Source organism: Macrosteles quadrilineatus, unplaced genomic scaffold (assembly GCF_028750875.1).
Source record: "Macrosteles quadrilineatus isolate MER2022 unplaced genomic scaffold, UCM_ALF_1.0 Scaffold_2__2_contigs__length_208266976, whole genome shotgun sequence".
NCBI classification, from domain to species: domain Eukaryota; kingdom Metazoa; phylum Arthropoda; class Insecta; order Hemiptera; family Cicadellidae; genus Macrosteles; species Macrosteles quadrilineatus.
The window spans coordinates 76142828-76169445 of record NW_026542595.1 but is presented as its reverse complement, the minus strand read 5'-3'; positions in this window follow the sequence as shown (position 1 = coordinate 76169445).

The following is a 26618-nucleotide window of genomic DNA, read 5'->3' as shown; positions in this document are numbered from 1 at the left end:
CTGACAACATTTTCGTATAGCTAGAAAGTTGTTGTTAGTTTATTCTCCTTTCATTTTCAAAATAATTTTGCGGCGCATATAGCGTGCCGCATATAGGGTGCACTAGTATAAATAGATATATGTACTTTTTGTCATAGTATAACCTTTTTTACTGCAGGGTGCCACAACTGTCCAATATATGTGAAAAGAATTTTAAAAATATGCAAGTTAAAGATTCACGTTTTTAAGCACACGGGGGAAAGCCCAACAATTGCATTAAAATGTTGGAACAATTCATCCAGTGTCAACAAATTAAAGACCATTTGTTGAAACACTCTGGGGAGAGACCTTACATGTGGAAAAAACTGTCTCTGCAAAAAACAACCGAAAAATTATTTTTATTTTATCAGTTCTGCAGATTGTGTGTAGATATCTATATCTATAAAACAAGAATTATGAATGTATGTATGATTGTACAGTATATACCTTATGGACTCCAAAACCGCTCGGCAGATTGTAATGACACTTTCAGGCAATATTAAGCATTATTCAAGGATGGTTTGTGTGAAGTTTGGAGCAGATCCGTGAAAAGGGCTCCGCCCCAAAGTGTTTTAAGGGGTCAATTGTCAGTGTTTTGGAAATACAATGTTTACAAATAAATATAACTAGGTTAAACCCGTCTAAATCGATGGTTACGCTATATAACGCCAATCCAGCATTCATACTACACGAAAACGTGTATCTTACTAGATCGATTGCGATTATAAGATACTAGATTATAAGTCGATTGTTGCGACGTTTTAATTTACTTGAAGTTTCAGGCTTAGGGTCATTATTCTCAATTGGAACACAATAAACTTCATCTTCGTCGTGGGAATCTGTTGGCTCAAGAGCAATAACCAGAATGTCACAATCCAAATCCAAGTGCAAGTCCATTTCGGTTGGCTGCCTTGACATTGACGGTTTAGGGCAGGATGTTCTCAGTTTTTTGATTGACTATAAATTACATTTGGTGTTTATAAACTTAAGCTACTCAAGCGATGTTTATCTGTTTGTTCTGAAAAAATTACATACATCGGTATGTAGAGTTTTCACGATGCTATACAGGGCATCACGTAAATGTGTAGCAAGCTAAGCAGAATAAAATTCTATCCCTAAAACAAATTCAAAATGTTTAATAGGACTTCTTTTGATTTAGACTTGGTTTAGCCGTAAGACGCAAATTATTAAAGCGTCCCTTGGCGAGATCTTTATGAAAATAATTACCGTATGAACTTGTAAATTTTTTTTACTGTAGTAAAATTCTCTATAAATATTTTTATAAAATTTAGTACATTTAAAAAATTAGGGCTGACGTAAAATTTAAAAGCCAAATTTTAATATAAAAATTTACTAAATCAAAATTAAACATGGCAGCTTTTGATACAAATAGTTATGACATTTTGATTGTAAACACCGTTTATTAAATAATACAATATGAGCAGCTTTTGATAATCAAAATCTAAAAGTGACAGCCACTTTAAAATGTTGATTTCTTATTCCACATAACTTAGAAAACTATTTTCAACAGCAACTAATGTTTCGAAGTCTGAAAGTATAAAGCTTAGACTTAAGACGATAGTCTACATTTCAATGTGAATTCTATCGTGAAAGAACATAAGACGATGGTGAAAAATACATCTTGTGTTTTGAGTTATGGATAATTTACATACCACTGTAGCTTAACTAAAACCACAGTTTGAAAAATCGACTTATAATGGACTCTGTTGCACAGGAACTGTCCAACATGTAGAAATATACATTAGGTTTTTTTTTTATAAAATCAAAAGAAAGTATCGGAAAGTTACTCCTTTTCTTCGGTGCATTTATCTCTCCATAGGATTTCTGGAGGCTATTGTCGTTCATTGATCATCCTGATAAAGTTTGATGTCCCTGGCAAACATCTTGTGTTGCCATCGTGCTGTTACTTTCGTGAATATTGGAGATAAAATATATTTTACTCAAAAATTAAACGTAGGACCTTTACAGAGTGATTTTTATAAATTAAAAAACATATTAAATTAAAGAATAGTAATACGAACTTGTAATAGAAATAGGAAAATTTCTTAAAAAACTTCGAGACTAGAGGAAGGATAATGACGACAATGTAATCTTCCTCTAATTAATGTGGATTTTAATAGATAAAAAAATAGTTTGATCTTGGGTTTATTTTTAAGACGTTTGTAAGTAGAACAAAACTTTAATTGAACAAAAGGAAGCCAAAGTTCGATCAAGGCCACACTAAAAAAAACAAGCCTTGGTTCGATTAAAACTAAAATGGATGTTTATTTCTGTTAAAATTAACAACGCGTCCATTTTTGAATTGTTGTGATTATTTAACAACAAAAATACTTTAAATTATTGATAAAGTCTGAAATTGTATAACAGAATGGCCAATTACATATAAAATAGTGGCTTTTTTTGTTTTTTTTTTCAAGGCAGTTTAGATTGGCATACTTGTGAAATTATATATAGAGTTTAGTCAAAGTTAAAGGTTTAACATCGAAGTGCTAACTCCTAAATGTTAATATGCTGGGTAATCAAGAATACTTAACTTGGAACTAAGCCAAATCCTCATAGTTTTGTCAATCTATACTTCTTCTTTGATCTGCTATGCTTCCACTAGACCTCGGTGTATCAAGTCGGTAGAGACCAAACTAACAATGGTATAAACGACAAAAAGGCTAATCTATAGCGTCCAATAAGATACTCAGGTACTGGAAATCGCTATACTATTAGACGTAAGGACAGTTTGTTAACTTTTTTTGTTCAAATTTACTTAAATCGAATTTACATTTAATTACAGTTTACATAATAAATACAAGTTGAAACATACGATACATTTTAATGTATCATTTAATCTGTGCTGGAATCCAGGTACATTGTCCACTCAAAATGTTATCAATACTATTATTATATATATTTAATTCCAGAATGTTACATCTACGTTTTGATAGTTTGTAATGAAAATCACTACAATTCTCTGGTTACTTTACAGCGGAATCATCTCTTGCGATGTGATGATCGCTGATTTGGCTCATTTCCCAGATCGACTGGAGCGTTACTTTGAGCAAAGAATATTTCACTTTCATGAGAAGAGTTTGTGTTAGCAATTGTTATGTTCACGTACGCGTAATACTGTCACATCTAGCTGTTGATCTTTTTTAAGATCTGTCTTTCAGCAACTATTAACAGTACATTACATTGTGTTCAGAATATCAATGTCAATGGAACGATTATTTGCAATCAAGTTGTTTTTAATATTTAAAGGGATTGCATCTGACTTCTTATACATAACTACTTTGTGAAAATGAGTGCTCATGACAGAAAAATAGAAGTGCTTCATAATTTCAATCACTTCCATCCCTAGGCTAATAAAAATGACAAAATCATTAAATTTCAGATGAGTATGTTGTTTTAAAATTCCAGTCCACGTTTTTGACACATTACGTAAAAAATATTAGTTTTTTAAGTTTTTTTTTCGTAGATTAATGTTTGCATGTAGGGCATTTGGGGGTTATTAGAGCTACAATAAAACATGGTGAAGATTGTTATGTCACTGTTATTTTAACATATATACAACTTTCCAATAAAGTTATGGGAGATCTGAAAGTGCTATTGGAAAATTAGGTTTAAGAAAGGTTTAACTTAAGTGGTCACATACGTTTAACTTAAATTTTCGCGAACAAAACCATGACGGGGTAAGAAAGTTAATCCATGAGGTGAGTGGTTATGGATATAAATATTGGAACAACTGTCTTACATCAATAATTTATTCGATTGAAGAATTAATTGTTAAAGAAGAATAAAGAGTAAAGTAAAGAATTAATTAATAATTAAACAGAAGCATAGGTCAATATGCACATCAAATTAAAGGTCTTTTTTAGTAGAATACAATGCCGCAAACCGCACTTCAAAAGGTTGATCCAGCGCAAAATGACAGTTGTTCAAAGATTTCTTGAATCCGCCATTTTGAATCTTTGAACGACTGCCATTTTTTACTCAGGCATTCTTTTGAGCTTGAATTTACGGCATCGTAATCTACTAGTGAAGACCTTTAATTTGATGTGCATATCGACCTATGCTTACGTTAACCATTTTCTTCCGATTCTTAGGGCTGTGCCCCTGAGGAGTAAGCGTATAATAGCAATGTAAATTAAATGAATCTTTGAACAACTGTCATTTTGCACAGGATCAACCTTTTGAAGTGCGGTTTGCGGCATTGTATTCTACAAAAAAATACCTTTAATTTGATGTGCATATTGACCTATGCTTCTGTTTAAGATTTTCTTCTGACTCCTTGTGGGCCGTCCCCCTGAAGGGTTATTGGATCACTGAATATGTGTTAAAATATAGTTTTATGCCCTGTAACGTTGTACCAAGTATTGTAGCTCTATCTGCATTATTTTTTAAAATATTCAACTGTCCAGGGACTTTTTTACCACTCTGTATATACAAGTCACCGTGCTTAATTAACCGGTAGACATTTCGTCAATGCAAAATATTTGAAAATGAAATAAACCTCTAAATATGCCATTTTTATCCTAATCTTAACTAAATTTAATTTTTAATTTTAATTCTGTAAGTTGAATCAGGATGATTTTTTTTTACTTTGGTATTTTCTACCTTAACCTACATACCAATTTTTTAATTAAGATCAGTTGAAAAATTTCCAAAATAAAAATGTTTATGTCAAAAATTCAAAATGATGAAATGAGATGCGGATATCTGGTTAACGAAGTGATTTTGAAAAAAAATTGTATTCTTGATTTTCTCTTTAATTTGATCTATAGAACCATTTTCCGGAGTTTGGCTGTTTACTTACGGGACGCTCTGTATAAATGATTAAAATAGGGTTACAAAAATTCTTCAGGGGGTGCGGATTCGTGTCTAGACTGTGAATCAAAAGATTTCTTTGATGCTTAATATAAAATGCAATAAGTTAAAAAGTAAATTAAATAATAATTTGGAAACAATAGTTTAGTAAGATGATTAATTTTTCTTTCCTTTTGTTACTGTTAATGAAATTGCGGTAGTTTTAGTCCCAAAATGGATGCTGGATGAGTCTATAGTCTGAGTTAATAAATAAATGGAATTATCTCACCAATCTTCTTGAAATCATTTTCTTCTGAATAATGTAGGCCTAATTCTTCTTTCTTCAGTTAATTTTGATATTTTGACAACACTTAATTTTATAATTTAAATTGTTTCACAATTTATTTATCACAACTAATAGTTTCTATATGTTCTTCTTGGAAACCCTAACTGCACTGTCACTGTTCATTGTTGTAAATAATTTCTTAAATTATGGGGTTCATATAATTAAAAACATGGTTGAATTTATTGATAATCTTAAACCCAGATGCTTGGTATTTAAATTGTAGGAATTGTTTGAAATAACATTTTTGAATAAGCCAATAAATAAATTTTGATTATAAATTATATACTGTCTATGTTGAGAAAATATGGTTTTACTAATATTAACAATGCATATGAATAAATATTAATAATATAACAAGATGTAGTTTAGAATTTAATTAGGCCTAATGACTATATTTATAATAATTGGTTTTTGAGTCATCACAAAAATTAAATTTAACTTTGTGCTTTAGGTATATGTTCAATTTGTATTAGAAGTTTAGTTTAGGAAATAACTTAACGAGCTTTAATGGCCTTAGAATATGTTTGCAAAACAAATCTTAATGTTAGAAATTTTAAAACAAGCATCTTTAATTCAAAAATTTTAAATGATAAAAAAAAAACATCAGCTCAATTTTAAGGAAGAAATATTGCTGAGAAATATGGATCCAGAGCTTGAATACAGGTAGGAATCATCAAAGGAGTCTCCCCCCTTCAAACATCTGGCCCACCGATGTATTCAGCCTTCCGCCTTATCATCTTACACGCCTTACTAGCTTAATACTTGGCACGTTCTTACCTCAGGCTCAAACGATAAGTACGAGTAATTATTAGATATTACTTACGAGAATATTGTGTTACTAAATAAGCATGCTCTTACAGCTTTTCCGTACTGTTTTTGATCAATTAATAATAGCAATGTAAATTAAATGAATCTTTGAACAACTGTCATTTTGCACAGGATCAACCTTTTGAAGTGCGGTTTGCGGCATTGTATTCTACAAAAAAATACCTTTAATTTGATGTGCATATTGACCTATGCTTCCATTTAAGATTTTCTTCCGACTCCTTGTGGGCCGTCCCCCTGAAGAGTTATTGGATCACTGAATATGTGTTAAAATAGAGTTTTATGCCCTGTAACGTTGTACCAAGTATTGTAGCTCTATCTGCATTTTTTTTTTAAATATTCAACTGTCCAGGGACTTTTTTACCACCCTGTATAATATTTTACCGAACATGAAGTGCAAGTTTCTTAGTAAGCTATAAAGAAGATTCAATAATTTCCAAACATAATAATCACTTCTAGACCTAGACAACAATATTTGGTACCTTAAACAAAATTTGGTAATTTTTAAACGGATTTTAAAGAATACCAAGATATGTTTAGTTTAAACTTGGACTACGAATTTTACTCTAATGAATATTTCAGCCATCCTGAACGTGAACACCCGGCGGGCGGCGGACAAAAAAAAAAACACACAGTTAACCCTCATCACAAACGACGGTTTAGGTAGAGTACAACAAATTACACTCAATCAGGTATATTAAATTTAAAAAATATACATTTACCAAGAATCTTTATTGCCTTTGACCATAGACAAAAAGTCACTCACCTAATTTAATCGCCCACTCAGATAAGTTAGTTTTCAATTGTCTCATAAAACAAGTCGGGCATTGTCAGGCAGTTTATTGAAAAATCTCACATAGTGAATTTTGAAGCAGTTTCCTGTTTATGTAACCAATAGAGTATGCCAGCATATTGCGTTATAAAACATCGCAAATGATATTTGCGATCGTTTATTTCAATCGAGACAGGAGTTCGTTTACAGAACTGAATGGTCAAATCAATAAGGCAACATATGAACGAGCACTTTCATCCCCTTTATCAAATGAAACCAATTTAACCGTTCCTGGATGAATGATTCTCGTCTCATTTAACAACTCGATTAATAAAATTAACACTTCATCAAACAATTTAATTTATCATTAGTAGATTTTTTTTTAATTTTAAAACTGATATAGTAAATTTCTAGGAGTAATATTTAGTACTAGCCTAGGATTATTAGTACGCAATTTTTGGTACGATTTTTAAGTGCTGTAACTAACCATTGCTATGTTCAAAATGGCATTTATTTGCAGAAATAATGTTTATTTTATACTCGAAACTCCCCAAAACTGAGATTAAGTAAGAAAATAATGACAATAGACAGAAAACACAATTTAATTGATGTTATATTTTTATTTTATTTTATTCGATTGAATAAAATTCATCTACAAGTTGTATTAGAGTGTATCTAAATTTGGTACTGTATATCTATTAAAGTACCCCCCAATCACAATTAATTATATATAGTTTTACTTAAATATGATTGATTTTTTCAATTTGATTTTTCTAAAACTTCAGGACCAGCTTGTATATAAAACTACTAAAATCGTTTGTACAAAAAACTCTTAATCTATAGGTAAACACTAAAAAACACCTCTGACTTTGTTAATAGCCTTAAATTAACAAATTATGAAACCAATCCTAATTATTATTAGCAAGTTATTATTTATTGAGTCTAGCTGTTGTATGTACCGGATGGAAATGACAAGATTTTACATGGAACAGTACCACATACCAAAATACAACAGTAATTAGTTTACCAATACTTAATTTTGTGAAAAACATAGAATTTCATTTAAATATGATCAGGATCTGGTAATTTTATCTATATAAATAAAATTAGAGTTTTGTCTGTACATTGCTCAGAATCATAAACTTTTAGTTATTTTTGCGTTTTATACATTAAACAACCCGAAACAAGTCTCATCTAAATTTCTGTCTGTCTTCGTGTCTGTTACGACCCAAGAGCCATTTTATGCGGCCTTCTCCTGAAAAACTAGAGTACCTATTGTAGTGTTGTGGTTTGTTTACTCACTTAGAATACACATCATGTTTTCAAAATATGTCTAAATATTTTATTCTATTAATATAACAAACCACAACGGAAGGGTCTTGGAAGTAAACATGGAATTGAATTATCCTTTGATGATACCCAGCGACACCTGTTATCAGTAATGGAGGCAGTAAGGGGGGAGAGCAGGCGGGGGTTAGTCCAGGCGGCATTGGCCTCACGATACCACACAACTTATACTTCACTGAATCTTGACCTTGGAGATCATGGATATCTATCAGATAACGTTCCTGATATTGTTAGACGATGGGTATTCAATGTAAGGACAGAGACTATTTCCTTAAATTTTAAACCTTGGATGACAGACGCTAATTTTATATGTTCTTTATGTAATCTAAATGAGAATGAGGACACTTATCATTTTGTTGCTCGTTGTCCAATTTTAACCCAAATTAGAAATAAATGGCTATTTAAACCTGTTTTACCTCGCTCAGAGTTTATAGATTTTCTTAATGGTAAGGATTGGCGTTCGCTGGCAAATTTTCTTAAAGAGGCTTGGAAGTATAGGTGGGATTTGGTTTTAGAATTCAATGTCTAGCAGCAAAACAATATAAATATTATAGCTACAAATAGTTTAGTTGTATAAAAGAAAATGTTGTCAACCCGGCAGACGGTCTTATGACCATTGCTGTAATGTGCTATTTTTAGTTAATTTTGTTCTCGTTATGCAGAAGATCTCGTTATTATGTTTAGTTATAAGTTGATATGTATTATGCAATTTATTTTTGTGTAAATAAAGCACTTTTTCATTCATTCATTCATAACAAACCACAACACTATTTTGTACCAGCCCACCGAGGTCCTCAACTCATAGTGGGGAGCAAAACTCTGAACATTCCGATACCCTGGGTCTTAGGGGATGAGCCGTTTTTCACAGGCGACTCAAACCCAGGATGTCGGACCAGGGAGTGCTCCTTTTGAAGAACTGCTCCTATTCAAGAACTGCCTCTAATGCCGGGGGAAGCTGAGCCGATGCTAAGATCTGTAGCGACTCAAACTGAGGAAGAGGCAGGTGCATTCTTGTGGCTAAGGAGACTACTAAACTTTTGGTTAAGTAGGAATCAAAACTGACTACCACTTGTTGACCGCTGTTGTATTGGATTTAAGGATCCATGGGTTTTTTTTACCAAGAAGATTATCCTGTTCAACACAACAACCAGTCTAAACGATCCTATTTTGTTGTGTTTTGAATAAACAAGTAAAAAAAAAAATTAAAAGTATTTTAAGAGAATGACCACGTCTGGGTGTTAAATAGTCCGGATCTGGATTCAAGCGAGGCAAGATGGTAAAAGTAAACAAACAACTGAACTGTAAACATATCGACAATTAATTCAACTTAAAACATGTGACAATAACACCAGCTGGTACACTACACCTATCAAGATCCAAATAATTTTAATGTATTCACTGGATTGGCGAGATTGTCTTTAGCCATTAAAATATGGCGTCACTACTTTGTATATAAAACGACGGACGTTTAAAAACCCGACTTCGTGCGATTTTTGTCAAGTTTTCTCCCAATGTCCAATGTTCATCACTTAATCATCAATGAAATAACGAACAGCTGTTCAGATCAAGATTATTTTTTCTAGCTGTCACTGATATGTTTACATTAAAGGTTGTTTACAAATACCGCAAACATTTCCGATCACATTTTGAAAGCAAAATCCAAAACCAAAACTATTTTCCTTACATAAAGGATTTCATTAATCGCAAGTTCAATAATGTGTAAAATGAAATAGAGATTCTATGTGTATAAAATTGCTCTGAAGCTTTGATAACCGGGAAAAAGACCTTGAAACAGTGATGTATAGGGCTGGGAAACTTACGTTTATTAAATTGACGGCGTTTCAATGGCGGTTGTGTAAAGCGTAAAGTGAAAAATCATAACTGCAGTGGGTGATTGTAACAGAGGTTTACGGATGATGCTAAACTCGCTTTTCCAATGTGTCACTTTCGGTTTCTACTGACCCCTATGTGCTACAATCGCTGGACCATACAACCAATAGGCCAATAAGACTGTATCTTGGGTACATAGCCTACCCAATTATTCATAACAACCTATTCGACGACGATCCTTGATACCGGTACTTTTCCCTAGAATACATGGCCTAGGTACCTACTTAGGAAATCAAATTAAAAACTTAAAAAAAACACAACATTGTGTGATTTTGTTCACATTTCCTTCTACAGTAATATTAGCTACATATACCAAACATCGTTTAGAGAATACGTCATATTCTAAATAACAAAAAGCTGTTTGGATGAGATTGTTTGGTTCAAACTGTCACCAAAGTTTTTATATATGTTTTGCTTTTTCTTTATATGTCATAATATTAGGTTTAGATATAATAGTTTTGCCAGCACGTCTGAAAATATGCAAACCAACTGCTGTTCTTTATATAATAAGGTTTCTACTTACTACTCCTATAAGATCCCCGTGCGTAGAACGGGCACACAGCTAGTATGATTTACAAGATAATTGCCACTTTATATCTTTGAAAGAAGCCAACAATATAAAATTCAACTACGTTAAATGAGCTTGATATAGAAAACTCACGCTATATAAATTACGTTATGAACAAATATAAATTAACACTATTTAGCGATCAGAAAATGGAGCAATCGCTCATAATTTAATAAAGTTTCATCGACGAAAACTGTTATTAGAGAAACCGCATTTATGTCGAGAGAGAAGTGACGTATTGTTAGCCCGGGGGACTACAGTGGAATAAACCTTGATCAACTCTGTTCTTTATGTGCTTCAGATAAAGGAGGGTTCCAAGAATAAAGAAAAATATAGTGGTTTACTTCTTTTGGATGACAATATTATATTTTATTTTGCATTTATTAATAAAAAATGTTGTTAAAGTTGTTAGGGCTGTAATGAACCTTTACAGCCATAGGAGTATTTTCAACCAGTATTTTGCAGCTTGGTCATAGGAAGAAGATTATTTTTATAAACTCTATATTAACATAGACGAATAGAATTAATTCAATTTGTCTAGAAACTACGCTGAACTTCATTTGGTATTTAGATTAGTAACCAAGCGTTATTAAGAGTTGACTTAAGTCAGAGATATGTTTTGCGTAGTATGTACGTTGCACTGTGCTGTAGCTTGGCCTGTGGTCTTATAATGATCATGCGATATCCTAGCACAGTGGCTTCACTTACAATGGCTACTATTGTACTTACGCTCAAACTGTAACGGTGAAATAATATAAATTATTATTTGAGTAGGCCTACTTCTCGTTGTTTATGAGACAGTGAGTTCGTCTTATTTTATGAATTTTGAACTTGAAAAGATAAAATGTCATTAACCGTTTGATTTCATTGAGATGCAGATTTGAAGGCCTAATTAGGAAGATTTTACATTCAGCGTTAGAGATGTTTGACCTCAATTACAAACAACACAGGTAAAATCATACAGAATTCCAGTCTCGTACGTATTCTATAACATATACAGGGTGTTTATTTTAGGGCATTGTTCCTGGGTAACAAACATATCTAAATATCACATTTAAATCGTCCGGAAGTCCTTAGTTACTCACACAGCTACTATTTTTTTTATATTTTCACTTATTATTATTTTCTAAACAGTGGCTAAGCATACGAAAATTAAAATTTGCATAAACATTTTTAACAACTAGATAAAGCTAAAAAAATATGACAAAATTTTTAAACTCATAAAAAAAATAGCGGCAGTTTAAAATAATTTTGTTTGTTATACAGGGTGTCCCACGTAAGATGTCTCAAATTGATTACGAAAAACGGCTTAACATAAAAGGATGTAATACAATTATTTCCCGCTAAATCGACCTTAGGAATAACGTAAAATAGTTTTAACTTTTTCTCGATAGAGGGTGTGCTAAAAACTGAGGGTCACAAGGTAGAATCTCGGATTTTTCAAACGTAAACATATGTTATGTTATACCTTTGACTATCAATACAACATTAAACATAATTTTAAAGGTAGTTAATAGACATTTTGGCGAAAACAGAAATTAATTATATTTTCCTGTTTAAAATGGCGGCAGTTTTTTTATCAATATGGTTTTTAATACTCTGTGTTTCCTATACCAATGCACTTAGCACTTTTCCGCTTGAATTTTCTTACTCGTTATGAAATTAGCTTTACTGTGATATGCTTCAAGTAACAATTTTTTGAAAAAAAAAATATTTAAAAAAATTGATTTTAGAAAATTTGAAATTGCCCATTGTTCAAAATTTTTAAATAGCAACATATGTCAAGGGACACATCATTTTATAGTTTTTATTAAATCATTAACAACTTTATAATTTAAACTTACTTCGTATCTGGAATATTTCATTTCATTCATTCATTATTTAGTATTAAGTTTCTTAAAATGTTAACTTCTGTTCATGCACCTTTGTTATTAATCACTCCTCAGAAAGGCTGGCCTAGTATTCATTTTCCTAATTTATATAATTTCATTAATCTGTTCAATTAATCATTAATAATATTCATTCCATAGCCTATATATTTTTTACAAAGACCACAACGTAATTATTTACTGAATAGCCTATGTAAGAGAATTTAGATACATCAAAATTTCTTATAATATCATTTCAAAATTAGTCCTTAAGGAATCAAAATTCAAGAAGCAGTGATGATCATTGTGTTCAACAATGAATTATGTGAACATTGAGATTGGAGAGAGAAAGGAAGCCAGAGTGGAAGTTGAAACTGTTAGTTAAAAGAAGGAGTCCAAATTTTATCTAAATCAAATTAATTAATATCATCAAGAAAACCAGTTTAATCAACTTATATCACAGTAAACCTCAAGAGGACTCAACTCCATCACTGTTATTTTCAAAATTAACTATAAACTTTTCTTTTAAACTCTTTTAAATTCGGTGCACATTGGACTTACCTTTTGGACAACATCAAAATTAGATTTTTTCATTGTTGGGATTTTTTAAGTTTAACACTTTAATTAGGCCTATTTGGACACTATTTAATGTATTAATTCTTAGCATTGAAGCCAGCACGACACCCTACCCTGAGATATAGCACATCTAAATTATTTGAACCTTTATTTCAAACTTATCTTCTATTTCATTTTAATATAAACCCCCACACTCCATTGTCAGTCCTTTAATTATAACGTTAAGCCTTTTAAATTTCATTGCATGTTTGTTCATTTGTTTCAATAAAACACATTTTGTAATTCGTATATCTTTGTTAACTTATTAAACCTCCCAGCTGCGTTGAACGATTATGTTACTTATTTCTCTGATGAGCTATCCGATCCAATATCTCGCGAAGAAGCATTGAGTAGTGAGTTCAAAGACTCTTGGAAGAATGCTACGGACCGTGAGTTTAAGTCTGAAATCGAAAATAAGACTTGGGAACTGGTCGAACCCCCAGCTTTGAGGAAACCTTTAAACTGTAAATGGGTTTTCAAATCAAAGGAAAATGACAAGGGTCAGGTGACTTGTCATAAGGCACGGCTAGTTGTAAAAGGATTCGACCAAAGGAGGGGGGGATAGATTATGATGAAACGATGAAAATGATGGCATTAAGTTCCAGGGATTCCACAAATAAGGAGGGTGTTGAAATATGATTTGTGAGAATAGTTCATTTTGGTATCACATGTGTTCTGTATTAGTTGTCCCGGATACCAGATGTGTTTTGTGGAAAGCTATGTTGTGGTTTTGTATTGAGTAAAACTTGTACCTAAAACACCTTTCTCTTTATCATTCTACATAATTTAGGTCCATTTACAACAAGTATCCCTAATGTAGTCTTCCACAGGTCGCCCTCTATTTCGCGATTTTGATATTTGAGCAGAAAAAAGGACGAAAGCAATCCTGATGATACATAGCATAAACAGCTATGTCCGACACATTTGATATACGTAGATTTACATTGTTCCCCCAATTATCATTCTTATTATTCGCTGTTTCTTGCACTTTATCTTTCATTTCCAAGTACCGTACCATATAAACTTTGCGTCTTTTCTCCAAAGGCTTTTTTTTAATCCTCATAAGTATGACTTACTTATAACCTCACACCTATAGAAGCACTTTCTTTGGAAATCAAATTGTACCTGTGATGATCGCAGGGTTGTGATCAAGGTCTTCTCGTCTTTACGAGGAGTAATATCCTTGGTTTTGGCTGCTGCAATAGATGATGGTCTGACATATCTTTGGGTCTGACTTAGGGGAGGTACGATTGAGGCATTAGTTCAAAATTCCTCCGTGAACAGCGCTGTAGTAGAGAGCACTTTGGCAATGAAGGTTTAAGTTACTAATCGCAAAAATAGTTTTGTTCATAAAATAAAATTATAAATGCCTCAAATTTAATTTTATTATTTTTTAATTATAAAATTAAACTATCATAACCTAACCGAACTAACCAAACTTGCTGATAATGAAATAATATAACAAAAGTTTAGTAATGGAAAAAATAATTCTGTTTATTAAATAAAACTAGAAATTGCTCAATTAAAATTTTATAATGACTTAATAATAAAATTAAACTGTCATAATCGAACCAAACCAACCAAACTTGCTGATAATGAAAAACTCTTGGACAAAAAGTTGAAATTACTAGCGGGATTCGAACCCGGGACCTTCAGCATATCAGCCCGGCACGCTAACCACTAGACCACCGAGGCCGATGGCTTCAATTCGTATTGTTACGGTAATGGCGTTCCCTCAGCTAATAAGAAGCCCACAGCTGTCATCGTAGCCTCTTCTGTACCTCCACTGAGTAAATACCCATATCTTTTACAGCAGTATGTATGGACATATACAGAAATAAGCCCAGCCAAACATTCTGTTCACATCTCTCCGTTCTTCGCTTGCTTTTACCAAACCTGCTAATCCTTTTATTTTAAGCTTTTTACACTAAATTTTAAACTTTGTGTGTTTTTCTTAGTTACCATGGATACCAATAAATATTTACTTTTAAAACTCTCACCTCAGAACTTTTAAAGCCCGCGGGGAAGAGTCCTAGGTCAATATCGATGCGGGAATAGTTATCTTTGTATCCTCGGAGCTGTAGCTTTATTTGAGCCCAATCGGTTCAGTAGTTTTTGAGTTTAGCTCATACAAACAAATACACACAGTCAGACACGAGCTCTTTTTTAACCGACTTCTCCACTACCAACAAAAGGAGGAGGTTCTCAATTTGTCTGTGGCGATGTTTTTTTTTTCTATGTATGTTCATCAATTTCTCTGTGATTCTTTTACCTATCAGCGTGGTTCTACCACCAAAATAACCAGGAGAGTTTCTATTTGGTACCATATATAGCATTCGATTTAAGAAAAATATTTTTTGGGTGAAAAATGCTGAAAACCTCAATTATTCAACATTTATTTTGTTTATATTTTTGCAGAGAAGGCAATAAATAATAATAACATTCCTACAGCTGTTAGTTAAAACCATTTAAATGAAGCTACAGACAGTTTCTTCATGAAACAGTTGCTTCATATTGATTAATAAACTATTTCTTGCCATGGAGCCTAAATAAGTTACATTGAAAAAAATTCATTTTGTTTTGGTTACTATAAAAAAGGTATTTCAACGTTTGATCTGATTTGTGTATGATTCTGTTTTTAGTATTGAATGTTCTGACTTATAATAAAAACATAGTGAATAGCTGTATGATATTGAAAATTTAAGGTGTATTGTGAAAACCAAAGCATTCGTAAAAGAGGTCCAAATATAAATTAGATGTAATTATCCTTAAACGACATAAGAGGTGTGAGATTGCATAATCGTCAATCGTCTCAAAAGTGTTAAATATTTTTATTACTAAACATGCATTTGAAGATGTGGAATGTTTATTAATATTCTTCACTGTCAACTTCATTGACGCGTTGATTGACAATATATTATGCCTGCTTTGGAAATAGGAAGCTGATTTGCAATTTCGACTACATCTTGAGCAAACAAAACCACCTACCCCTTACACTACGTTTAGCTGAACCAATCATATACGTATTTTTCAAAGGTAATATACTGTACGTGATAACAACCATTTTTCTTTTTTTAAGAGATTTTTTAGTGCTGGTGGCTGAGGAATAACTTTCTTATTGTTCCAAAAGGCTTTGGACCTTACTGTATTTAGTTTTATAATGTAGAAGTACACCAATTGCAGGAAAGGATGATGTCTGGCATTTCAATGTCTCTAGAAAAGACATATAGTTTTTCATTAGGCCTAATGTAATAGACAACTCATTTGAAAATCCAAAAATGTTAATTTTTAATACTCATTGATTATGTAACCTGAACAGGTGACTCAAGCAGTTTAAAAATAATGATTGTTCTGTGGCACTTTTGATTGTTTCAAACAGTTTTGCTTATCAAAAAACTTCAAGTAATTAATATATAACAAATTATACAGTCACTAAAAATCATGAGATAATTTATTTTTGTAAAAAAATACAACCGACTTCAAATGCTCTAAAAAGAATGAAATAATATCAAAAAAGTAAACTTTTGTATTAGTCAAGCTCACGGATTTCAAGTCGGCGCGGCTCTAACTGCAAACATATGAATAAAATAAAAGATATTGACAGTGTATTTTGAAATTCAATAAATTGTCGTTGGATATCATAAATATATAAAAAACATACTGAACTGTTTTGTTTATAGGAGTATTCTAAGGAAGTATTTTCTTGTATTTTATGTTTACTTCAGAATGATTGCATAATGAAAATAACACACACAAATGTTCTATATGAAAAGGAAAATTATTTATTTTGATATTATGATATGGAAAAGAAGCTAGTTAAAAATTAAAACGTTACTTTTCCAAGTTAGAAATATGTAAATACATTATAATATTTTTAAAGATACTCGTTAATACCACTATAAGATTATAATCACCTTTATAGATAGTCACCTGCAATGTGGACATCCTCTTTAAATTTTGTATCAAAAATCATCATAGAGCCGCGCCGACTTAAAATACGTGAGCTTGACTAATACAAAAGTTTACTTTATTGAAATTATGTAATTCTTTTTAGAGCATTTGAAGTCGGTTGTATTTTTTACAAAAATAAATTATTATAATAGTATAGAATATAAATAACATATGGTATTAATTAATTAGATGTATGTTAGAAGACACTTCAACATCTTATAATTGACTAAGCAAACTACGTAAGTTCATAAAATTATCTCGCCAATTTTTTGAAACCACATAACATAAAAACAAAGAAACCACTGATTTGGTCATTTCCAACAGCCATTAATGTGGTGATGTAAATAAATCACCGAAGCGTCTGTCATAATGAGACCAACTTTGTCTTGTCTTTCTCCTCCACCAAGATAAATACAACGATCATAAGCATTCGTACAAATAGCATTACCACCAGAAGCAGCTTATTTTTCTATGTTGCATAATTCCTTCATTAAAGGTCATATTACTAATTAAACGATGTACAAAAATGTTCTACATATACAAGGGTTTTGAATTAATCGTAGTTACTATGTTATCTAACTTCACTATTAAATTTTTTAATGGCTATGTTATGTTTATACAGGGTGTTTCAGAATTAGTGTCGGATATTTTAGGGATTATTCCTGGGTAAGAAACATTTCCAAATATCATATTTAAACAGTCCAGAAGTCTTTATTTACTCAGACAGCCGCCAATTTGTTTTTTCCTTTAATATATTTTTTTAAGAGAATGGTTAAACATACGAAATTGAAACTTTGCAAAAACATTTCTGACTACTAGACAAAGCTACAAAAAATATTATGAAAATTTTCCAAATACATCAAACAAATTGGCGGCCATTTAAAATTTTGATTCTTAAATAACTCAAAAACCGAAAGTTTTACAAGAATAACTTTTTTTAGTTAATTTTATTACACATCGATTGACACTTTAATTTTTACAATTGGACGTATATTAACTGAGATATGGCAGTTTTAGTGATACGTGACCGCTGGAGGTTAGTTGTAGTGCATGCGGAGCCATGCGGCTAAAGTCTGCCACAACGATGCAAGTCTCCATCCGCTATGCAAGCTATTATTCAGCGATTTTATATTTACCTTTGACTCTGTATCCAATAGTCAATGATATTACTAAAAAAATACCTAATAAAATATTACATAACTCTAAAAGTCTCTTTTTTATCAATTATCTATCCATAGGATGGCTTAAAAGTTTCAAACACCATTTTTCTGTCTTTACAATTCACACAACATATCCAAACATTTATATCTGCTGTGGTGAAAATCAACGTAGCCTACTTATTTACAAACTAATCCGCAGATTTTATTGTACTCTGAAAATGTTATTATTTATTCTCTTTATTATTTATTCAATATAGTCAGTTCCTCTAACCTTTTACACTCAGTGTACAATTTGAAAGTGAGCACTTTGAAACTTGGTAAATGGGTTCTAGTTATCAATGAACATAAGTGTAATTTTCATAATTCTACCTTATCAAAATTCCAAATGGTGGAAATTCAAAATTAAAACTCAAATATCTTTGAATCTAGCTGAACCCACGGGCTTTGCCCCGTTTAACTTCTTAATTTTCAAGATGAGCTCGTTCCCATGGCTCAATCACGTCCAGGTTGAAGTTCGTTCGCTACGCTCACTGGGTCCGATCAGAATAAAAACAACTTAGTTTTCCTATTTAATACCTAAAAAATCGGTGTACCAAATTTCAGCCTCCTAGGTAAGTGGGAAGTGGGAGAATTAGTGATGAGTGAGTGAGTGAGTCAGTGAGGGCTTTGCCTTTTATAAGTATAGATTATGTACGCTTTAGTGGTTTGAAGACTAAAAAACATGGTGTCTTTAACATTTAAAACATAGAAAGTCGGCATTACGCAAAAGTTATATTTTTGTTTCAGCTTGAGCAGTAAAAACTGTAAAAAAGTTTCCTGTTTTCTGGTATTTAAACTACTAAAACAAACAAAACAATATCTAAACCTCAATAGTGTAGCATATGGTTGGAAAGCTTATAAAATGGCGCAGTTATTAGCATATTCGGACACTTTGTTGTATACAGGGTGTGAAAAATGCAATAGACCAATGTTTTATTTTTATTTTTATCAAACACCTTAATTTTTATCTTTGAAATTATTTACAATGGAGTTTTTACAACTGATCCTCCATCATTTTCTATTATTCTTATTCAAAATTTAAAGTAGAACACGAAAATGACATTATTTACTCAAATCCATATACAGGTAATTGAGAAATTGCTGTAATAAGTTCAAAAACATAATTATTTTTGAAAAACTTAAAATATTTTTTTGGGAAGCTGATTTTTAGACTTGGAACCTTTTATATGCATCTTCACACTGCATTAACTTTGTACTTACACCAAACATTTTGTCACACTGAGTACCAAATACCCTGTATAATTATACGTATTGAGCTTTTAGAGATAATAGATATCAAACTGTTAGCAATATTAGTAGGTTCACTCTTGTCCGATAAAAATTATCATATAATTTTCATGTTGACTATTATTGTTTCTTATTCCACATGAAACTACTGTTATAATTTCTTGCCATAACGAGAAAGCATGTCGTTGTCCTTCCCCCAAATATCTCGATTATTCAAGATTGCTATTCAATGCTGAACTGTGGTCACATTGCCAAATGGCGAAGATCCAGCTGACTTTTGTAATTCTACCTTGCTCCGTGAATGAGACAAAGTCAATGACACTATGTATAAAATAACATTGACGTATGAAACGATTGATTGTTATTATAGAAAAATGTAATGCCACTAAAAGGTCATTTGGAACAGGTCTGTAGCGAGGCTTTAGATTACGGTCATCAAAGTCTCATTATTTATACTCAAACAGAACTTCTTCAAGTGAATTTCTTGGTATAACACATGCAGATAACCCTATAAACACGAGGTTTTAAAGTTTCATAGTACCAAGGTTACTAAAACGGGCAAACGACATCGTTTTATATTTAGATTAAATTTCTGTATCAATATTTTGATGTTCACCGGTTCTTTAATAATGCAATAAGCGTTGCAACGTTCCCACTATTACAAGTTTGTCTCACAACACAACCATGGTTTACTGTTTTGTTTTTTATTTCAAATTGACAAAGGTGCATACATTTTAGAACCAGTTCCCTTGGAGTTCAGTAACGTTTCATCCACTCAACCTTTTAGTGGCATTACATTTTTCTATAATAACAATCAATCGTTTCATACGATCAATGTTATTTTATACATAGTGACATTGACTTTGTCTCATTCACGGAGCAAGGTAGAATTACAAAGGTCAGCTGGATCTTCGCCATTTGGCAATGTGACCACAGTTCAGCATTGAATAGCAATCTTGAATAATCGAGATATTTGGGGGAAGGACAACGACATCCTTTCTCGATATGGCAAGAAATTATAACAGTAGTTTCATGTGGAATAAGACACAATAATAGTCAACATAAAAATTATATGATAATTTTTATCGGACAAGAGTGGGCATACTAATATTGCTAACAGTTTGATATCTTTTATCTCTGAAAGCTCAATACGTATAATTATACAGGGTAATTGGTACTCAGTGTGACCAAATTTTTGGTGTAAGTACAAAGTCAATGCAGTGTGATGATGTATTTAAAAGGTTCCAAGTCTAAAAATTAGCTTCCCAAAAAAATATTTTATGTTTTTCAAAAATAACTATGTTTTTGAACTTAATACAGCAATTTCTCAATTACCTGTACATGGATTTGAGTAAATAATGTCATTTTCGTGTTCTACATTAAATTTTGAATAAGAATAGTAGAAAATGACGGATGATCAGTTGTAAAAACTCCATTGTAAATAGATTCAAATATAAAAATTAATGTGTTTGATACAAATTTACAAAAAAACATTGGTCTATTGCATTTGTTACACCCTATATACAAGAGTGTCCGAATATGTTAAAAACTGCGCCATTTTATAAGCTTTCCAACCATATGCTACACTATTGAGGTTTAGAAATTGTTTAGTTTGTTTTAGTAGTTTGAATACCAGAAAACAGGGAACTTTGCTCAAGCTGAAACAAAAATACGACTTTTGCTTAATACATGCCAACTTTCTATGTTTTAAATGTTAAAGACGCCATGTTTTTTAGTCTTCAAACCACTAAAGCGTACATAAGCAGACATAAAGCTCAAAGTTGTAGCATATGGTTGGAAATCTTATAAAATGGCACATTTTTTATCATATTCGGACACTTTCTTGTGTACAGGGTGTAAACAAATGCAATAGACCAATGTTTTTTTTCTCTTTTAGCGAATTTCCCTATAGGGAAGTAGCTATTACCGTAGGTCTCATGGTAAGACCTAAGCCCGGGACCGATTTACTTTTTCATTTTGATGTCCCCAGAGGCCAAAAACACCATTCGTCCAAATTTATATATATATATATATATATATATATATATATATGTGTGTGTGTGTGTGTGTGTGTGTGTGTGTCCATCCGCACGATAACTTGAGTAATTTTTGACCGATTTTGATAAAATTTGGTTTGAAGGTGTAAGGTGGGATAAACTTGAATGAGTTCGCGAACCAGCATGATCGGACTATGGGAACGGGGGTTTATGGAGGGTTTTATGGGGTAAAAGTAGGTTTTTCCCATTTTTGACCCTAAAAACACAACATTTCACAATTTCTTTTTAAACCATTTTGTAGAGCTTAAAAAAACAAATAATTTAGTATATTGAAGCGTTATTATGCGCCTAATTGTTACGGAGAAAATTCAAAAAAATTGTAATTTTAAAATTAAAATTTGAATGTTATTCAAATGGAGAATAAGTCAACTGTTGCAGTTTGCTTGTTTATGAACATATTTTGATCAAATTTGGAAAATACATTAATTTCTTACTAAACCACAGTACTTTTTAATATTTTACATTCAAAAAAACTTTTTTACCCTCCCTGTTGCAGCAAACCTAAGTACTCATTAAACTAATTCTGTTTAAATAAGGGAATAAATGTGATATTTTTAAGGAGAAATTTTAGTTTAAATCCAATCAGGCAGATGGAAATTCGCTAAGTCTGCAGGTTTGCTGCGGCGGGGGTATTTTAAATTTGTATCAAAAATCTTAGTTTTTATCTTTTTTAACCTATTTACAACTGAAATTAATGGCGTTTTTACAACTGATCCTCCGTCATTTTCTATTATTCTCATTCTAAATTTAATGTAGAACACGTAAATGACATTATCTACTCAAATCCATATACAGGTAATTGAGAAATTGCTGTATTTAGTTTAAAAACATAGTTGTTTTTGAAAAAAATAAAATAATTTTTTGAAAAGCTAATATTTAGAATTGGAACCTTTATATGCACCATCACACTGCATTTACTTTGTAGTTACACCAAAAACATTTTGTCACACTGAGTATCAATCAACCTGTAGTATACCATTTCATTTTAATTAATAAAAATCGAATCTTATCACTGACCATTAACTTCTCATTGAAGGTCCTCACAAGACTCAACTTTAGTCTTGGTTCGATGAAACTTTGAACAAAATGTTAGAGGTAGAAACGAAGTTTGTATGACAGATGGATTGTCCTTCCTCTTACAAGTGTCGACATAATGTAATCTCGATATCTATTGTGATGTTCTGACGACAGCTGAGGAGACTTATATAGAATGAATAATTATATAGGGTTTTATTAGTGTTGTGTGTACAACACACTACTGTTGTACACAAAGGTAACACCGCTGTCTCCCAGTAGGTCAGTAACTCTTAAGGGAAATCACGTCAATAAACACATTCTCTCTCTCTCCAGGGCGAGAGCCTCGTGGTTTATTCAGGATAAGCTGAGAACAAACCAAACTGTTCACTACCAAACATAAACCTTCATAACCACAGTTTCGAAAAAGAATTGCAGATACCTTAACCTTACTTATACAATTGACAATGGCGTATTAAGTTAATTTAGAGTAAACATTTAAGTTATATTAAGAAACGGCGATGAGGAAAATAGTAGTTTTTAGGTTACAGATGATGCAATTTAAAAATTATAATTTATTTGAAAAACCTTATCCAAACGCTCTAAAAAGAATGAAATAATTTTAACAAAGACAGCTTTTAAAATAACTACAAATTATATCAGTTACTAATATACTAATTAGTATATCAGCAATTACTATGATTTTGACACAACATAATCAAAATTTGAAAAGATTGTCCACATTGCAGGCGATTATCTATAACTAAACGTGTTAATCTTCATGTTTTTTTGTTTTATTTAGTTATGCATTAGGTGTTATTTTATCATTGTAACCCATCATCGGCAGATACCTTGATCAAGTTTTTTTTATAAGATGATGAATTACAATCTCATAGTGGTATTAATGAGTTTCTTAAAAAATAGATATAATGCATTTCTAGCGGATGGGCTCACTAAAATTATTCATTCAGGTAAAAAGTTTATTTTATTTACAAAGAAGAAATTGAGTGACATCCTCTAGATTGTAAATCAGTAAATTATGTTGCATAGATTACTAGGGCTACTAAAATAATAAAAAAAATATTAAAACACATAATTGAAATAATTGTGGCTGATTAGTGGCACTACACGTTTATTTTTTTTTAATTCGGAAAAATAACGTTTTATTATTAAACTAGTTTCATTTCCCTATCATATTTTTAAAATATCATAGAAAATTGTTGTGTGCTAATTTCATAATGCATTCATTCAGAATTAAACCTAAAATACGAGTATATACAGACTTTGATATCCAAACAAAACAGTTCTTGTGTTTTGTTTTTTTTTTTTTACATTTATGTTATCCAGTTTAATTAATTTTCAAAATACCCTGAATGAGTCACCTGTCAGGGTTACATAATCAATGGTTATAAAAATGAACATTTTAATGTTTTGGTAAAACAGGTGTTGAATTAGAATCACCAGAAATAAAACTTTTAACGTATAAATGTTTGTTGTTTAACATGACGTAGTATATAAGTTGTACGTCTTAAAAGGCAATATAAAATAAGTGGATTGTAATAATGTTTTCAATGATATATTATACTTTTATTATAAGGCTGTTTATTTAATGGTGTTGATAAAGTATAGAATAAGTCATGGGGAAGGGTACAAAAGGATCAGTACGGATGAACAAGTACCGTACAAATTAAATATACGTGGAAAGAACAATTCGGTTGAAAAATAATGCTGATCGTAAATTTGAAATTCACGAGGGAGAAATTAGGGAGAAAAAAATAGATTGCTTTAAATGAAAACCAGAGAAAGTATGAGAAGAAAATCTAAAAAAGAGAGAAAAAGAATGTAGACATATAATAATTGGGTCACGTCTGCAAAAGGAATCACCACAAGAAAGAGCTAATTTCCTTGGTCTAATAAGACAAGGGCTAGATAATGAATCAATAGAGGACAGAGAGCGGCACTTAGGTCTGATACGGAAAAGACTAAAAAACGAAAGACTTAAAGAAAGATACTATAGGATGAGCGTGAAACGTCAGAGATTGGAAAAATAAACTCCAGAGCAATACTCTGAAAGAATTTAAAAAATGAGGAATTATCAACTTGAACGAACCGGAGATGCATGCACGAAAATCTAGAGCATATAGAACTCGTGTTTTAGATTTTCCTTAAAAATGAATCAATTCACTGATACCCCATGTGAGATTTACCGAAACATTTTGTATCAAAGACAAAGAGTTGTCCATAACATTAGGCCTATGAAAAACAAAAGGTCTTTCCTAGAGACATCGATATTCCAGACACCATCTTTTCCTGCATTTGGTGTGCTTCTATGGTAAACAGAAATAAAGTAGGGTAAATGCTACAGTTATTGGCACCTTAACGGTAGGCTTCGGAAAAATCTGACACAGCTCCTTTGCAATATATTTTTTAATATCTACGTTTTTTTAATCATGTAGCAGAATGTACTGAGAATACTGGGGTGTACAAAAAAATATATATATCATTAATAATAAAGTTTATTAAAAAATTAAAATGTTAAAAAATACAAAAACCATAGTTATTGGCACCATCAACCATAGCTATTGTCACATCTTGGCACAGTTATTGGCACCTATCAAAAAGTCTACAAATAATACATTTTAAGCGTCCTAAGGTGGTCTTTGTTGTCTTACGTGATGTACGCCTAATCATATTATAGTATATAGAAGAAAAAATGAAAATTAAACAGTAAGTAAAATTAAAATTCTTAAAATTGATCATGGTAGGCCTAGTTTCAGTTCTTTGGCAACACCTTTACCGAACTTAATACCGTCTTTATACATATTCATTGGTATTTGTTCGTCGTAATCAATGCCATCAAAATATTTCTTGTGAAATATTTCATTACAACGTTCACATTTTATCTTTTGTAGGCCTATTTTTTTATTCTCTTTGTTACGTATTTGATCCTGATTGGGGCTTTTCGACGGAATTTTAATGGTTTTAAACATAATATAATGGATCGGTTTTTGGTTTACCCTTTTTTATGGTAAAAATTAGTTATGTGAAGCTTTGGATCTTTATATATATAAATTAAGTGTATTGGCCTAAATAAATTATTTTTTATAGCATATACTCGTGTAACCATGTTACGATAACTTAGAGACTTCCATGACAGTAAATGCTGTTACTGGCAGTGTCACCTGTTACCAGTGACTACAGTCATTGGCATGCCAATAACCACAATAAATACCAGTGCCAATCGGCATTAGTGTATTTACCACAGTTATTGGCATGCCAGTTACCACAGTTATTGGCAGTGCCAAGGTAGTGCCAATAACTAAATCACTACATATTTTAGACACAGTTGTTGGCACCCTCATATATTAGGTAATTTTAAGTATATGGGTAAATGGGTGGCAGGAATAGACAAATCAGTCCTTCCCAATACTAATGAAATAATGAAAACTTAATTTTTAACATTCAGTTTTAATAGGAAACAATAAACAGGTATGTAAGTCCTTGTCAGATTCTTAAGGAAATGTGAAGAATCAATAAAAATCGGCTAAGCATTTGAAAAAAAAATTCTGTGCAGGTTAGCATGGCCTCTGAAATAACCAAACACACACTGAAGTACAGAGAACTCATGTGGGCATCTCAGCAACTAACTTCCCTCTTCCACCGACTTTTGCATTTAGGTGTAAGAGGCTTTGAAAAAAAGGTGCCAATAACTATGGTAGTGCCAATAACTCTAGCTCTTACCCTACCGTCTCAAGCCTTTTGGAAAAACATGAAAGTCATTCATCAGCCACCAGCACTAATAAATCTCTCAGAAGTAGAACAAAGGTTGTTATCACATATAGTACCTTTTATGAAGATTATTAAGATAAAAATTGGTTGAGTCAAAAGTGGTGTAAGAGGCAGGTGGTTTTGTTTGCTCAATATGTAGTTGAAATTGCAGATCATCTTAATATAGTAGTCAGTAACTGTAATGTTAACATAGCTTTTAGTTAAAACTACCAGTTTGCGATGCATTTGTTTAGTTTCCAACCGTCTGAAAGCTTTATCGTGTCTTAGTTACAATCGCTTATGTAATAATAATTGTA